Raw genomic sequence first — 5,481 nt, 5'->3', positions numbered from 1 at the left:
AGAATAAAACACGTCTGTTCAGTCGTCTGTAGACTGTGTGTCTGGAGACAACAATTCCAGTGGCTACGGTAAGGTCCCAAGCAAGGCTACCTGCAGTACTCTGTGGCCGTCTGCGGGCACTGATGGTGAGATATCGGTATACTTGCGGTGTTGTACACTGTGGACACCCCGTAGTGTAGCGCCTGAACACGTTTCCTGTCTGCTGGAATCGTTGCCATAATCTTGCTTCCAATGGCTCTGAGCACCATGGGACATCTGATGTCATCAGTCCCCTAGAACTTAGAACTACTTAAACCTAACTAACCTACGGACATGACACACATCTATGCCCGAGGCCGGATTGGTATCTGTGACCGTAGCGGTCGCGCGTTTCCAGACTGAAGCGTCTACAACGGCTTTGTCACACCGGCCGGCTTTGCCATAATCTTGAGCACTCACTTTGTGGCACACGGAGGGCCCGTGCTACGATCTGCTGTGTTTGACCAGCCTCCGGTCCCCTAGTATTCTACCCCTCATAACGTCATCAATACGTGTTTTTTGAGCAATTTTCAACATACAGTCACCATTAGCACATCTGAAAACGTCTGCACACTTACTAGCTACTCCGCACTCTGCCATGCACCGACACACCTCTGCGTATGTGGACTGCTGCCAGCGCCATGATGCGACGACCGCAGGTCAAATGCACCGCATGGTCATACCCCGAGGTGATTTAAACCGGCAAACCGCCCACCAGAGCGTTTTTTCACCGTGTATCAGCGTTATCCTTTATTTATGAGCATCAGTGTCCATCACTTGCATTGTTCAGGATTACAATTCAGACACACATGAAGTTAAAATAAGAAATCAGTTCACTTCAGTACAGACTTTGTTCACAACATTAAACAATAATATTCGTAAAAGTAACAACCGCACTCTCCGATACAGAGTCAGGTATTCAATCTGCTACAGCTGTGGCCTCTGCCACAAACACTGGTGAGATGAAACATAACCGCTGCCTACTGTGGGACTTAATACCTCCTGGTGGCGTTGTGGGTACGTGGGGGAGTAAGGAAAGTATTTGAGCGGCGCAGAGACGAATGGGAAAAGATTTTTGGGACGATTCGTGCAACAGATGGTAAATACAGCCACACAGGCGACTGTAACGAATGGCGCATGGTTATGGTCCAGTGCAACGCCGGTCAGCAGTTCACGTTCTACTGTGGTGAGCGTCTGTGGAAACTGGTCGTAGCACGGTGAAAGCACGAGTAGGCGAAACTGTGTTGGACGACCACGTTCCATCACGGAACTTGGAGTTCTTCATCTCAGAGTAGCACTTGCAACCTACGTCCTCTATTATTTGCTGGATGTATTCCAATTTCTGCCTTCCTCTACAGTTTTTGCCTTCTACAGCTCCCTCTAGTGCTTTGGAAGTCATTCCCTAATGTTTTAACAGATGTCCTATCATCCTGTCCCTTCTCCTTGTCAGTCTTTTCCACATCTTCCTTTCCTCTCCTATTCCGCTCGGAACCTCCTCATTCCCTACCTTATCAGTCCACCTAATTTTCAACATTCGTCTGTAGCACCACATCTCAAACGCTTCTATTGTCTTCTGTTCCGGTTTCCCCACTGATACGTGGCGCCGTTGGCGCCAGTCGCTTCTCTGTATTCATGTAAGATCTGTGCGGTCGACTCTGTATCGCGTGGTCGCAGTTTACCTCTTTGGTCGCTGTGAGGAGATGGCTTTTTTTGGTCGGTTGGTTGGGGCTCCGATGTGCATTCTGGTTGTCGGGGGTCGCTCTTTGCGCATCCTCTGCCTCTTTCTGTCACGTGGGCTGTCGGGCATCGGACGGAGACGTGCGTGCGATCTGGGGTGCGCACTGCGTCTAATGAGAGGGCGACTGTCTCGTCCGTGCTGCTAAACGGTATCAGCCTGTGAAAGTGGCTTTGCAATGTATCAGCCTGCAACCGCAAAACGCTATAGAATCAAACTTTAACGGCTCTCCCAGTGTCTGTTTCGTGTTGACCACTGGTGCACAACTTATTGAACAGTGGTTTACCTGTTTTGGACGCACTTGAAATATTGGCAAAGACAAGACATCTAAGTTTGTGCCTGTGCACTCCGAAACCACAGGTCTGATTTTCTGACACTTCTTTATGCCTTTTGCTTTTACGTGTAATCCACCTATAGTGACATTCTTTTGCAAAATTAAGCTATTTATGACATTGTTTTTCTTCTTGCATGTAGTTATTACTTAGGATTATAAGACAGAGTATGTGTTCTGATTTCGAAACATTCTGCAGTGTTCTCATGGTGAATATTTACGTATCGTGGTTCCTGTGCTAAGGCAGTGTGAACTGTTGTTGCAGACAGTGATTGCAAGGGACTTCATTTGGCTGCAAAGAGTAATTATATTCTGTTTTGAAATTTTTCTAATGTTTTAATGGTTGTGTTGCTCTGGATACCGCCCAGTTACTGTGTGGTTTCATGTTGTTTCAGTGGTATAATCAGCGGTACTCGTCGTCCATTGTAGCTGGTCGTTTAACTGGTGGACGAAGCCTTGGCGACAGGCAGTGGATTGAAACCGATAGTGCAGTCGCTGAATTTATCAGCAGGCTCCAGGTCTTCGGCAGATTTGAGTATTTTATTATCTGTTCTCGGTGACGCCAAGGCGTCCGTCTTTCCATCTTCACGGTTCCTTTCAACTTTCACTCAGGCTCGATCTGAGGTGTCCTCGCTGCTCCGTCCGTCTTTGGTTATTTTGTTGCCTAGATAGCAGAATTCCTTACATCTGCTTCGCGGCTCTCAACCCTGATAGTAAGTTTCTCGCTGTTCTCATTTCTGCTACTTGTCACTGCTTTCGTCTTCCTTCGATTTAATCTCATTCCATATTCTGTACTCATTAGATTGTTCATTCCATTCAAAATACTATGTAATTCTCCTTCAGTTTCACTCAGGATAGCAATGTCATCAGCGAATCGAATCATTGATATCCTTCCACCTTGAATTTTAATTCCACTCCTGAATCTTTCTTTTATTTCCATTATTGCTTCTTCGATGTTCAGATTCAACAGTAGGATAGAAAGACTTCATCCCTGCCTTGCACCCTTTTTAAACTGAGCACTTCGTTCTTGGTCGCCCACTCTTATGATTCCCTCTTGGTTCTTGTACATATTGTATACTACGCGTCTCTCCCTATAGCTTACCCCTATTTTTCTCATAATTTCGAACATTTTGCACCATTTTACACTGTCGAATGGTTTTTCCAGGTCGACAAACCTATGAAAGTGTCTGAGGCCATCCCGCACTATAAAGGAGGGTACAGGTGGCTATGTGGCAGATCTGACTCAGAGCAAAATGCTGGTACAGCCACAAGCGTTTTGGAGCATAGGGTTCAGCGCACAATGCTAAATACGATGATCCACGGCAGGCGACTGCTAAGTATTCCCACGTTAATTCAACGATATGGTTAGGTGCGACTGCAGTAGGGTCGGCATCGTGGAGATTGGACCATGTATGAATGGAAACAAGTCGTCTGGTCCAATGACTCAAGTTCTTATTACTAGAACAGTCCACCGCTGTATTGCCAGTCAATAGTGTCCAACGGGCACAATATTTCGGCGATCAGACAAGTCGCCATCGTCAGGTGCGCGGACAAACTGAACTGCTGAGCCAAGGAAACGAAAGGGCAACTAGGGCAGACGAGGCAATTACACCGACGTCACCACAGACACCGACGCCAGCGTCTCACCGACCGCTGACGCGCCGGCGCGGACAGAGAACGCCTCGGGAGCGGAGGGGATTTAAGACGGCTGCCCGCCCTCAGGAGCTCATTTCGTCAGCGCACCTGAAGATGGCGACATGTCTGATCACCGAAATATTGTGCCCGTTGGACACTATGGACCGGCAGTACACACGTGGACTGTTCGATCAAGAAATACGCCAGGAGAAACTGAAGAATCACAAGTTCTTATTACTTCAGGCATATCGTCGTGGCCAGATGCGCCGTCATCTGGGTGAACGGCTGCCCTAAACATATACTGCGCCTTGAATGTAGGTGAATAAATAATTATTTTACTAAGGGGGACATTGCTCTGAGATTCCTTGGGACATGTGGTAGTAATTGAAGACATCACGACAGACGCGGACTACGTTAAAGTTATTGTGGACTACCTGACCCCCCATTATGATCGAGGTTTTCAACGACGGCTGTGGCATCAGGATAATTTTCCATATCTCGAGGGTAAAATTATGCTGCAGTGGTTTTGAGGTGCATTGGGCCATCAAATTCGCCTAATCGGATCCCGATGGAACACATCTGGGACATTATTGGGCGTGAACTCTGCGACCAGAAATCACCTTCCCGTAATTTACGGGAATTATGTGACCTGAACGTAGACATCTGGTGCTACATACCTCTGGAAACCTAACAAGGACCTGCCGAATACTTTACATGCGGAATTTTTATGTATATCGTTCCAAAAAGAGACGAACACGCCATTAAGTAGGTTGTCATGATGTCTGGCTCATTTTCTTGTTTAAAATAGATATTCAGTACCGGTTTTTCTATTTATTTGGTGCCTACGGCTTATATTTGAAGCGCATAATGCGAGTAAGGTTAGAGCTCCTAAGCTCGTCATTTTGGGATGTCGTGATCGTAATCGTCTGGCTGGGTGTAGTATTGGTGTCCCATTCCCACACCCTTGTGTAGCACTTGTCTGATAAGGAACGAACCACTCGTTATAAACGCGTTACGTATTTTTTTCATATGTCCACAAAATTCACTTATTACTCACCAGATTCCTCATACATTTCTGGAAGCGTCGCAACGTCTTCGTCACAGTTGCATTATGCGAGATCCCAGTAAATGCCATCCGCCAGTTGCTCCTCATTACAGAAGTGTCATCCATATTCACTACACACATTTAGTGAGGTAACGGAGGGTACTACCAGGCAAAGCTCTAATGGAGATGTCTTCATTTGCCTTTCTCTATTCTTATGTAGCCTAAATGATAATTAATTGAAACCCTCAGCTGCCGACAGGTGTTGTTGATTTACCTCGATGGGGACAGCTGAAAATGTGTGCCCCGACCGGGACTCGAACCCGGGATCTCCTGCTTGCATGGCAGACGCTCTATCCACCTGAGCCACCGAGGACACAAAGTTGAAGAGCGCGACTGCAGGGACTTATCCCTTGCACGCTTTCCGTGAGACCCACTTTCCGAACTTTCCATGATCTACATGCATAATGTTCCTGACAGATATTTGCCTATCCACTCATAAGTCGTGCACCCCTTAGTCCCGTTGAGTTCGGCAACCTGTGAACATTCACGCAGACGAAGGTCAGTGGCCGGGTAGCCATTTAACTATATATGAAGCTAGTAACTGTTCTCGAAAGAACAAACACCATTGATGACCGTGCAGCTTTTCTAGAATAAATAATAATTAATTGTAACTCTCAGCTGCCGACAGGTGTTGTTGATATACCTCGATGGGGACAG

The 5,481-nt window shown here is 46.8% G+C and overlaps 1 non-coding gene across 1 annotated transcript; it reads right to left on the bottom strand.

The window, feature by feature from the left end:
- Positions 1-5,063: 5,063 nt before the first annotated feature.
- Trnaa-ugc (transfer RNA alanine (anticodon UGC)) lies at positions 5,064-5,137 on the bottom strand. Its single transcript has one exon. It is a non-coding gene; the product is annotated as a tRNA-Ala (tRNA).
- Between the last annotated feature and the right edge of the window lie 344 nt (positions 5,138-5,481).

Source organism: Schistocerca gregaria, chromosome 7, assembly GCF_023897955.1.
Source record: "Schistocerca gregaria isolate iqSchGreg1 chromosome 7, iqSchGreg1.2, whole genome shotgun sequence".
In the NCBI taxonomy this organism is placed as follows: domain Eukaryota; kingdom Metazoa; phylum Arthropoda; class Insecta; order Orthoptera; family Acrididae; genus Schistocerca; species Schistocerca gregaria.
This window is presented reverse-complemented; position numbering and strand designations above follow the sequence as displayed.